Below are 12,903 nucleotides of genomic sequence, written 5' to 3'. Positions count from 1 at the left end.
AATTCCACAATTTCTTTATTATATAAAAAATCAGGATGTTACAATTCTCCCCTCCTTTTAGAAATTTTGTCCTCAAAATTTAATAGATAAGCATAAAACTATGTACCTAAGCAAATAAATGTGGATAATCTCGCCTCATACTCTCCTCGGTTTCCCAAGTAGCATCACCTAGGGCTCCACCCTTCCAAATCACCTTCACGAGTCGGATGGTCTTATTGCGCAGTTGTTTGTCCTTAAAGTCCTCAATTCGCTCCGGTTCGGATCTAAAGGTCAAATTCTCCCTCAATTCTACTTCTTCAGGTTCAATAACATGGGAGGGATCCGGGTTGTACTTCTTCAACTGTGATACGTGGAACACATTATGGATACCTGCAATCTGTGGAGGTAATGCAACTCTATATGCAGTAGATCCAATTCGCTCCAAGATCTCATACGGGCCCATAAATCTAGGTGTCAATTTCTTTGCCTTAATGGATCTACCAATGCCTGTCACTGGAGAGACCTTCAAAAATACATGATCTCCTACTTCAAACTCTAACGGCCGTCTCCTCTTATCAGCATAGCTCTTCTGTCGGCTCTGAGCGGTTAGCAATTTTTGCTTAATCATTGCAATCTTCTGGGTGTTTGCTCTACAATTTCTGGACCAATGATACTCCTCTCACTTAATTCTGTCCAACATAAAGGCGATCTACACTTCCTTCCATACAAGGCCTCATAAGGCGCCATCCCAATACTAGAATGATAGCTGTTATTATAAGCAAATTCAGCTAATGGCAAATGATTATCCCAACTACCTGGTAGTTCAATGGCACAAGCTCTCAACATGTCCTCCAAAGTCTGGATCGTCCTCTCTGTTTGTCCATCTGTTTGGGGGTGGTATGCGGTGCTAAAACTCAGTCTGGTACCCATAGCCTTCTGTAGCGCACCCCAAAAGTTTGAAGTGAACCTTGGGTCACGATCTGACACAATTCTAGAGGGTATACCATGAAGTCTAACTATCTCCTTAATGTATATCTCAGCAAATTTCTCTAATGTAGAGGTAAACTTGATCGCCAAAAAGTGAGCTGATTTGGTGAGTCGGTCTACTATCACCCAAATAGCATCCTTACTCGAGGGTGTTCTTGGCAGTCCAGTGATGAAATCCATAGAAATATCATCCCATTTCCACTTTGGAATATCTAACGGTTGCAGTGTTCCAGCTGGCTTCTGATGTTCTATCTTTATCTTCTGACACGTTAAACATCTAGAAACAAATTCAGTTACATCTTTCTTCATTCCTGGCCACCACCAACCTCGCTTCAAATCATGGTACATTTTAGTTATACCGGGATGAATTGTATATTTGCTCCTATGAGCTTCTTCTAAAAGGATATTCCTCAATCTTGGATCATTAGGTACACAAACTCTACCTTTATACTTCATCACTGTGTCCTCAGAGATGGTAAAATTTGGGGCCTTACCTACCACTATCTCCTTCCTTATATTCCTTAAGTAGTCATCATTTTGCTGTGAGACTCTGAGATCTTCCCAGAATTTGCTCTCAAAGTCTGCTACCTGGAGTGCGGCCATTTGATGTTCAATCACATCTACTGGAACATCATGAAAACTGTTCCATAAATGATATTCATGAACCATCAAATGTGCAGCATGAATAGTCTTTCTACTTAAGGCATCAGCTACCACGTTAGCCTTACCCGGATGGTAATGTAATTCAAAGTCATAATCCTTTAGAAATTCCATCCATCGTCGCTGCCTCATATTAAGCTCTTTTTGATCAAATAAATACTTCAGGCTCTTATGGTCACTGAAGATTTGAAACTTAGATCCATACAAGTAGTGTCTCCATATCTTTAGAGCAAACACAACTGCAGCTAACTCCAAATCATGAGTAGGGTAATTTTCCTCGTGTGGTCTCAACTGTCTGGAGGAATAGGCAACCACTCGGTCATTTTGCATCAAAACACATCCTAAACCCTTTAAAGAAGCATCAGTGTACAGAGTGTACGGCACCACAGGGTCAGGAATAGTCAATACTGGAGTAGTGGTTAACCTCTTTTTCAATTCTTGGAAAGCAGCTTCACATTTGTCAGTCCAAATAAATGGGGCATCCTTCTTAGTTAGCTTAGTTAAGGGCATCGCAATTTGCGAAAATCCCTTAATAAAGCGACGATAATAACCTGCTAGACCTAAAAGCTTCGTATCTCTGTAACAGATTTTGGCTGTTCCCACTTCATCACTGCATCAATCTTACTAGGATCCACCGCAACTCCATCTCTGGACACAACATGGCCCAAAAACTTTACTTCTTGGAGCCAAAATTCACACTTGCTTAATTTGGCATAAAGCTTATGTTCCCTCAAAACTTGCAAGACGATTCTTAAATGTTCACCATGAGCCTCCTCATCCTTTGAATAAATAAGAATGTCATCAATAAACACTACTACAAACTTATCTAAATAGGGTCGAAAGATCCTATTCATGTAATCCATGAATACCGCAGGAGCATTCGTAAGTCCAAACGGCATCACCATGAATTCATAATGCCCATATCTCGTCCGAAATGCTGTCTTAGGTATATCCTCTGCTCTCACTCTCAATTGGTGGTACCCTGACCTTAAGTCAATCTTTGAGAAAACTGCGGATCCCACAAGCTGATCCAGCAAATCATCGATTCTCGGAAGTGGATATTTGTTCTTGATGGTTACTTTGTTCAATTGTCTATAATCAATGCACAATCGGAGGCTTCCGTCCTTCTTCTTTACAAAAAGGACTGGAGATCCCCAAGGTGAAACACTCGGTCTGATGAAACCCTTCTCAAGTAGCTCTTCGATTTGCTTTTTCAGTTCCGCTAACTCTGAAGGGGACATCCGATAAGGAGCCTTAGAAATTGGCCCTGTACCGGTACCAATTCAATTGGGAACTCTACCAATATTAACCACGGGGAATGAGACTTAAAAGTCCCAGTAACCAAAAATTAATATGTAATGATGCATGCGGATGTAACTAATCATGCGATTGCTAAGTGGGCACACAAAACATTTAACCGAACAATACTTTCAAACAAACCGAACAAGTATTTAATTTGCATGACTGCACCTTATATCCTCCTTTCGCCATGCTCGGACGCCAAATCACCCGGCCAAAGGTGAGTTGGACCAAGCGACACGCCACTCATTGGGTCCAATGAGGGCTTACCACGTGGTAACAATTAACCGAACAGAAATTCCATTAACACCATACATTAAAATACCCTGACAAGTCATGCATCATTCAAATATCCAAACAGGAATATATCCGAACAATAATATCTCATCATGATAAACAAAGATAAATTTTTAACCCACTTGGCAATAATTTCAAACAAGTATATACAGTATTTATTTTTAATAATTCATAATTTTTCCAAACAAACAAAAACAACACATAACCATTCACAAACACACTCATCACAACACATTAATAATGGTTACCTTGTGTCTTGAATAACAAGTTCCCCTTCACAACTCCTTTTTCACCACTATCTTGGTCAATATAATCTACATAATTTATTTCACAATACTATATATTAATTTTATATTAAAATAAATAACTCTAATTTAAATAGTTAGAAAGTCTTAGATCTATAATCCATATTAACACTATTTAAGATTTATGCCTCATTTAACTTCCCAAATTTTTTTCTAAAATTCTCGTACCCTAATGAACTATTTTTTTTTATCCTCAATTCACTTCTAGTATCACAATTTATCCTTCTACATTCTAAAAATTCATCCAAAAATAAATTAAAAATTTTAGAATTATCCTGAAGCCTCAAATCACCTTTCTATAACCTCAAAAATACCTATTCATACTTAAATAAATATTTAATAATCATAGTTTATCCCTACGTCTCAGATTCCACATAAATTCAACCATATAGATCTAGATTTTAACTCAAAAATTCTTAAACATGAGTTTCAACCTTAAAAAAATATTTTGTAATATTTTTTTATATCCCTAAGAATTTTAACCTATATTTTTAATCCATCATATCATCAGATTAACTATCCTATAGAAAAATCCTAATCAAAATATTTACTCTATCCTACAAAATAATCATATCACTAGAAAGCTAATATTATTTAGAAAAAAACTATAAAATTAATTTTGTAATTAAATAAATTTTTAAATGTTAATCTAAACAGGAAAGTTAGAACATACCTGAAGAAAAAGAAAATAATCTCCCCTTGCGAGAAAACGCCGAGCAACGTGAGAGGAAGAGAGAAAAATAATATAAAAATGGGATTGTGAGTCCCAAAATTATATTAAAAAAAACTATAGGTTTGAATTTAATTATTCAAACCTTTGGGCCAAAAGTTGCAATTTTCTCTAAATTGCATCTTAGCCTCTCATGCTTCCTAATGCACACACCCCCTCCTTTTTATACATGAAGGCACCTCTTCTCTTCCCTCATCTAACCAATGTGGGACTTAGAAACAACAACCTTCCACCCCCTTTTTTTTTTTTTCCTTCTACCTTCTCTTTTTTTTTTAACACACACATAAAAAAAATTATTTATGTATTATCTCTTAACTAAATATTGCTTATGTGGTTTTAAATTTAAATTTTTAAATTCATAATTAAATACCTAATCATAATATTATTTCTAAATAACCTCAAATAATATAAATTCCTATTATTATCATTTTTTTCCTCAAAACCTAAATTCCAAATTTCTTTATTATATGAAAAAATTAGGATGTTACAATGAGCATTGGATATAAAATTTGATTCTGAAAAGTTTTAATGCTTAAAAGTATTCATGCGAATTTGATATTGAGAAGAGAAAAGTTTATTTTAAAAGTGATGATTTTCTCGCATGTTTGAAAAAAATGAATTTTAAGGGGACTTTATACAGAACACTGGTTGCTAACGGCAGTTCCGTTAGCCCTTGGCGCGCCATGGTACACCTAGCTAGCAGGGTGTGTATAGGAGGTGCTAGCCCCGTGCGATGGCCAACGCATGTGGAACGGAGGGATGGTTATTCGTGAGCATCGTACTCACGTTTGTTTCGTGGCTTCGGCTGCGTTTGGATACTTACCCTCGTGGATTGTGTGTCCACGTTTGTATTCGTGGCATAAGCCGCGTTCGGTTATTTACCTTCGTGGATTGTGTGTCCATGTTTGTCTATCGTTCTAATAAGTCCCTAAAAATTTGTGAATTTGACTATTTGGTGATTTTATATTTCATTGGTTTTTATTTAGTAAATTATTTACAAGTATTTATTTCATTTATGTGACTTCTTAAAAATCAAGTGATATTACCATTTGCTATGTTAGTTCAATGATTCAAGATTTTATTCAAAATTTTATAGAATCATTTTATTTTGAAGTTTATACATTTTTTTATGGAAATTTTTGTTTCATTAACTTACATATCTATTTTGAATTTTTTATTTTATTTATATTCAATTATTTATTGTTGGGACGTTATTCACTGGAAAATATATTTTTGGCCTCAGGTAGCATAAATTGAACTTGTATATCAAAGTGTTACTTGAGACATTCTATCACTAAAGTGGAGTGGAAGAATTATTTCAAACAAGTTTTACTTGATGAAAATTTGAACCCTGTATTCATTTCAGGGAATGGTCCTAACTGCTCCATGTATAATGTAGGTAGGATTCTCATCTTTCTTAAAAGATTGTATATATGTTAGTACGGAGCGAGATCCTTTATTTTGATTATTATTGTTCTTTGTCATTCATTTCAGGAAGTCTTATTTACATGAAAGTTCTATTAAAAATTTTATAAATAATAATAATAATAATAATAATAGCAAAAATCATATGCCTGTAGTTTGGCATGGATGAAAGTATATTTGTTCAAGGCTTAAGGGATATGGGTTTTACACACATATTCCGTGCCGGTCATGCCTTAAATTTTTGGGGCGTGACAGTTTTAATTTTTTTCCCATAAATATTTACATTATAAAATAACTATGTTAAGAAGACATACTCTAGATCCTGTACTTATAATATTTTGGAGTTTTAGTGCCCTTGAAATTAATTATTCGTAATGTGTGTATGTATATATATATATATATATAATGCAGCAGGTTATTGTTATGCATATTTTAATAGGTCACCTCGAGTCTTGATAACGAACTCTGCAAAGGAGGACGAAGTGGTGTTACGTTATCGAAGAGATGCATATTACAAGTGAAGATGTCAATCTTTTACTTACTTTCTGAGTTAGTTTTGACTCGCTTCAATAATTATTTTGTACTCTAGATTGTAGTTCATGGGTTTTGTAATGATTTAAACTTGTAGAATTTGACGGATTTTATATAATGATTTCAGTAATTTTTTGTAATACACTCTGTGTAAATATATTGATTTAATTTCTTAAAATCCATTGTCATTATTCATTAGTCATGGTTGGTTCTGTATACATTGTTTTTCATTCGCCTATTGTGTGGATATAGGAAGCGTACTCCACTTTTTCAACCAAAAGACCATTTTAGTCACTGGATCCACTGGTTTCTTAGCCAAAGTTCGTATTCTCTCTCTCTCTCTAGATATATATATATATATATATATATCTTGTAACATAATTGGTCCATACACAAGCATGATCTGTGCATGTGTGTGTTTGCTTATATATATTTGTGTGCAGTCAATCAGATGTGAAGAAAGTGTATCTTCTTATCAGAGCATCAGATGGCAATGCAGCAGCACAATGTTTCCGTAATGACGTACGTCAAATAATCTTCAAGTTCTTCGTCCATATATATCAGAAAGCCATTTGTAGTGTACATATATGGCTAATTAATATGCATGTATATGTTATTGAGGATAAATAGATCATAGCAAAGCAAAGGATTTGTTCAACGTTCTGCGAGAGCAGCTGGGGGAAGATTTTGATTCGTTCATATCAGAGAAGGCAGCTGCAGTTGCAGGTGACGTCTCTGTCGTGAACTTGGGCCTCAAGGATGCAAATCTTCAAAACCTGTTGGACGAAATACAAGTTATTGTCAACTTGGCTGCAATTAAGTACCAAATTTTATGAACGGTAACTTCCTTAATTATGACAATCTAGTAATTAGAAAATGACGGCAACTTCCTCCTGACAATCCAGTGATTAAAATATGTTGGGTTGTCTATGAATGTATGAGTGAATTTAAGATAATGTAAGAAGTCTTACATTAAATAATAAAGTTAAGTTTAATAATTAATACTCTTTCCATACATTAAAAAATGTAAGACAATTGATTTTTTTATTAGAAGACGAAATTCAATTAAAAATGTCTTACATTTTTTAATGAAGGGAGTATATAATAAAGAAAAAGAATTTATAAAATTGAATTTTAAAGTTTTGGGTTGAGACGTGGTATACTTCTACTTCTTTTTTTTCCTTCCTCATTTCTAGATAGTTATCCTTAACAAGTGATATTAAAGTTTGATTTTGTCCATTTCTAAATTAAAATTACCTTAAACTATATAATGACGAGACGTGATTGGCCTTGTATTAAAAAAAAAAAAAGACATTGCACTTTTTATTTGTGTCACATCCCAATCATGCATTATATATAAAAAAGAAATAATCATTCTTATATGACAAATCAGTTAATGATGAAGATAATTTACATTAAAGTTATTAAAATTAATTTATAAAAAACTTTAATTTATTATCATATTATAATGCATGCATGTATGTTTGTCATGCAGATTTGACATCGCCATGATCGTTAACACAATGGGAGCTTTGAACGTCTTAAACTTCACAAAGAGGTGTCGAAAGATGTAACTTCTTCTCCACGTATCAACTGGTAAGCATGCTAATTTAATTAATGTCAGCTAGCTAGAGTCACGTGGCTATTTATTTATTTAAAAAAAAAAGGTCTGAGGGGCTATTCAATTTTGAGCAGGATTAAAAAACTTAATCATATTAAGTTTATAAAAAAGTCAATCATATTACTATTTAATTTATTAAGAAAAAATATGATTAAGTTAACATTACGGTTTTTAATTAGAATAAAATAAACAAATATTCTCTATGTTGGTGAAAATAAACAAATATTCTCTATATTTTATTATATTTACATGCTATCTTCATGGCCTAGCCAATCTAAAACCTCGAATGTAAACATAGGCGTAGACATAATTAAGCCAAACTTAATTTAGCTTGAAGTGACTGAAAAAGCTATACCCGTGAATTAGTTGAAGTGGTGGTTGAAATTAAAGGTTAGTAGTCTAATTGTGACCGAACTGGGATTAATGTGATGACTCTCTATATTTTTATATATTTTGAAGAGTTTTATTGATCTTTTAGAGAGTCATCTAGTTATTTTTGTTTATTTATCTTGTGTTTAGTGTTTATTTTGGTATTAGTTAGCTTATCTTGTAAATATTATGTTTTGATTTTGTTTTATAATATTTTCTTTTATTAATTTGAGTCATTTTGGATTTTAGGAAACTCTACAAGAGCTTGGAAGAGGCGAAGAAGAAGAGATATAATGAATTCAATGAAGAAATTGAATTGTTATGATCACCCGCTACAACAGCCGCCACAGTGGGTCAGTATTAGAAAGCAAATTTTAAACCAAAAATAGAGTCTGCTACAGCAAGTTTCATACTAGAAACGCACAGCATCAGCTTTTCTATTTGATAAAAGAGGGAAACTAGGGTTTTTCAAAAGAGGCTTCATTTTTTATGTTCTCTTAAGGTCTAAAGGCAATTTTGGAGAGTTTGGGGCAATTTTGAAGCTTAGGAGCAATATAACTCATCACCATTCACGTTTCCATTGAGTTTTTCTTCACTTTTCTCCTTCTTTCTCCTATGCATTTGATTTAGTCCCATTATTCTACTATTTTGAGATTGTATTTAACTATTTGTGGCTGAACCTTGATTATCTAGAGTCCTATGAACTCATTTGTTCCGGTTGTATCTTGATTTACCAATTACTTTATGATTAATAGATGTTTTATATTTTAATTTCAATTTATATTTGTGTTGCTTGATGATTGGCCACCATTAAGTGATAATTTGGAGGAATAGAATGAACTTGGGAGAGGAATTTCTATTTGGACAATTGGAATTGAATGGTTAGGATTAACTATAGTTAATTTGCCTCTAGGAAAAGAATGTACCTAAAAGACCTAAATGGCTAGAAGAGATTTGAACTTAATGCTCTTTATCTAATTTTGGCAAGAAATTGTTGAATTAGAGTTAAGTAGGATTTTGGGTAATTGAAAGATATTCAAGATTAATTCTAATATCCCAATCTTTAAAACTGAAATTAAAATCAATTTAATCGATAAGTTTGAGTGCAATGGAGCAAATGAGGAATTAGAACTCTAGGGTGCTTTCTTAATCATTTCTTGACTTTAGAGTGCTTCAAAATCTTAGTTACCTACCTTACATTTTTTATTTTTAATTTAAATCATTCACCATTATAAATTGCTTGCTTGACTTAAATGAAATTGAGAATTTAATACCTATTTGCTAATTTACTTAATTCTCTGTGGGATCGACCTTGACACATTACTATATTGCATATTGACCCATATACTTGCGGTGTTCATTTAGTTTTGGTGTGCATCATAATGACTAATCCATCGTGATTCCATAATATTATATAATTATAACATGTAACAAATATTCATATATAACTATAAAAAGAGTAATATTTAAATAAAAATGCAGTAATTCACAAAACAAAGTGAACATTTACATATAAACCACACATAACTCAGCAAAACAGAAAAAAGCACAAATTTGACTGCTATTTTTTGCATTTTTTAAAACTCAAACCAATGTCTTTTCAGGCTCAGCAAAGAAAAGAAAAATAAAATAAAATTGAAAATCTAGAAATTATAATTATTGGAATTGATATTTGTAACTTTTTTCAGTAATTTTATCGGACCTAACTATTATTAATGTTATCTTTTAAGACTTAAATTATCAGTCTCCCCCTTTTTTTTCCATAGACGAGTTGGAATTGATATTTTTAACTTTTTTTAAAAAATTATTGGGACCTAACTATTATTAATTTTGTATTTTAAGACTTAAATTGTCATTCTCCCTCATTTTTTTCCATATAATTTATTTCAAGCTTCAGAATATTTATGGGTGAAGCAATTAATGGGGGGAAATAGTTTTTATAAGAGTTTGAATTGAATTAATTCATTTGAAAAAATCTGGTTTGGATTGGGCATAGACGTTTTGAATACATCAAGGTAATTTAATAAAAGTGTGCGTAGAAGTTTCCCCTAACAAAAATTTTAAATTGCAACAACTTAAATTTATAAATGAAACCCTTCAAAGTTGAAATTAATCAAAATGATATATTACAAAGTGGCGCCAGTTACGAATGATGAGAGATTGCTAAAGAAGTTTTTTGTTCAGTAATTAATTAGTTTCAAATGATGAAAGGTTTTCCATAAGATTCTTCTCTTCTTAGATTTCTCAACAGTATTGCCATCACCAACTTCTGAAAGCATGCATAATAACTTGCTATTTTAATTAATTTTCATGCTTGATCCAAAGATTGCAATTAAGCAAAAGATCAACATGTCTATTCGTTTGGCATTAGTTCAGTCTCAAACAGAATATTTTTTTTGAATGCACGGATCATAGTCGGAGAGATAGAATTCCAATCATCAGTCCTATTTCAAGCCATAACCATGCAAGTAATCAAAGAATTTTTTACTAATTTAAAATGTTCCTTTTAAGGGTAAATTCAATTTAAATTAAAAATATTTGTTTCTTTCCCTTCCAAAAATCCGGCATACTCAATGCTCTCACAAAGAAAGAATGGGTTTGTTCTACATTCATCTTTTCTTTGGTCATTGTTTTCACAAATATTTATAAATTTGTCTTTTTCCTTAAAAAATTCCACATATATTGAAAAGCCTCCCACAGAATGAATAGGATGGCAGGGAACTAAATTCGAATTTTATATTTTCTTTTGTCTTAATGACCTTTTCGATTGAATTATTATACACAAATGCCTATTCTAAACATCACTTCATATGAGTTGTAATAACCTAGGAATTTTAAGTAAAATATATATATATATATATATTATTGTGTTTTCATCGTATTTATATTAATTTTGGGATAATTATTATAAGAGAGAGTGTTAGTATAGTAGAAGTGTGCACATAATTTATCCATCCGGAGTTCGAATCTGTTGAAGCATACACGGAGCTTTTTGAATTATTTTCAGCCTCTGAAATTACCAAAATGCCATCATCCTATCAGATTTAATTTTCTCTTCTTCCTCTTTGTTTAATCGCGTTTGTGCATCATAGAGAGAGGGAGAGAAAAATCTGGAACCTTGTGTGTGCAATCTCCGTTTCTTTTGCCATCTCTGACCTCTGATCTTCTCTCTTCATTCCTTGCTGTCGCTGACTTGGGAGACGAGTTGCTGTGAGGTCATCGTCGCTGGTCTGCCATGCTCACAGCTCTTTTCTGCTCTGTTTCTCATCACTGAATATTTTCTTCCTCCATTCTTTCTGTTCGTGAGTGATGGGCCAGTGAAGAGTTGGTTTGATGTTGTAGGAGGACTGATTTATGAGTTGAGGCTGGTTTAAATGCTGCTTTCTCCTTCCCCTGTTCGGTTGAAGGTTCTGTTCTGTGTGTGTTTCGTCAGATACTTGAGGGAGAAGCTTCGATTTCTTTCCCGTTGCAATGTGCATGTGATTCTAGGTTGAAATGGTGAAATATTGTGAATTATCCTTCTTTTTTCTGCTACCCGTGAATGTTATAGGGTTGGGAATTTGATTTTCTTTGGGTATAAAAAAAATTTATTTATTTGTGTTGAAGAATTGAAATTTGAAAGGCTGTATTATTCAAATATGGATATTAGTAAAATTTGGGAAATGAAATTTGAAGAAAGGAAGCTTGGTAACAGTCAAAAATTCATGCCTATGAGATGTTGATAAAATGCTTGAAAGGAAATGTTTTGTTGAGTGATGAAAGTTAAAGGTGATGATTGTATTATTAGAAAATAAATTGTTATGGAAGCCAATTACCATCCATAAAAGAAGCAGAAATTGAAGTACAGAGGTTTGGGAAGCATATATTGATTGGTATTTTTAGAGCTATTTTGCTATTTATATATATATTCATCTCTTTGAAGGATTTATAAAATGTTGATGAAATGTTAGAGAAAAGTGGAAGTTGAGATTTATTTGTGATGATGATGATGTGGGTTTGTGTTCCATGGAGCTTGATTTGATTATTGATTACATTAATAATATTATGAAATTTTTGGAAAGGAAATTAAGGGGGAAGAAGTTGGTATGTGTTTAAGGATTAATGTTCATAAAGTATTTGATAAAATGTCTATTAGGAGAGTTTGGCTTGAATTTGAATTTACAAAAATTTCACTAAATCCTTAAAAGACATAACTAGTCTTAGCATTATCTTGTCAATTGAGCTTGGGGTTGGCCATATAAATTTGATCATGACTATGGAATTATGAGTTATTATATGTTAGTTGAGTTCTTCGAAAATAATGTACTTTTAGTATTTTGATAAAAAAAATTTAATATGAGAATATTTTAATGGAGTATTGAGCTATGGCTTTAATAGATTTTATGTGTAGAGTCCCAATTTTAAAATTCCAAATAATTATAGTAAAATTTTAATAGTGGTAATGTTGGAAGGAAATTATTGAATTTATTGAAAGTTTATTTAAAATTTCAACATGATTTTTAGGGTGTTTTGGAAAAGGAAAATGTGATCAAAGTTTATATGGGAATTTTGCATTTTGGAAATTTCGGGTAAAATGGATAATGTTCCAATTAATTTATATATTAGAACATTTTATTTATCAAAATATTATTTTTAACAATTTTCATATACTATATATTTTCTCTTGCATTAGCTGCTTTAGTAAACAATTTATGAGATAT

This window comes from Prosopis cineraria, unplaced genomic scaffold, assembly GCF_029017545.1.
Source record: "Prosopis cineraria cultivar Desert tree isolate PC_DT_omini unplaced genomic scaffold, ASM2901754v1 PC6, whole genome shotgun sequence".
NCBI lineage: Eukaryota > Viridiplantae > Streptophyta > Magnoliopsida > Fabales > Fabaceae > Prosopis > Prosopis cineraria.
Note: the sequence above shows the minus strand (reverse complement) of the source record.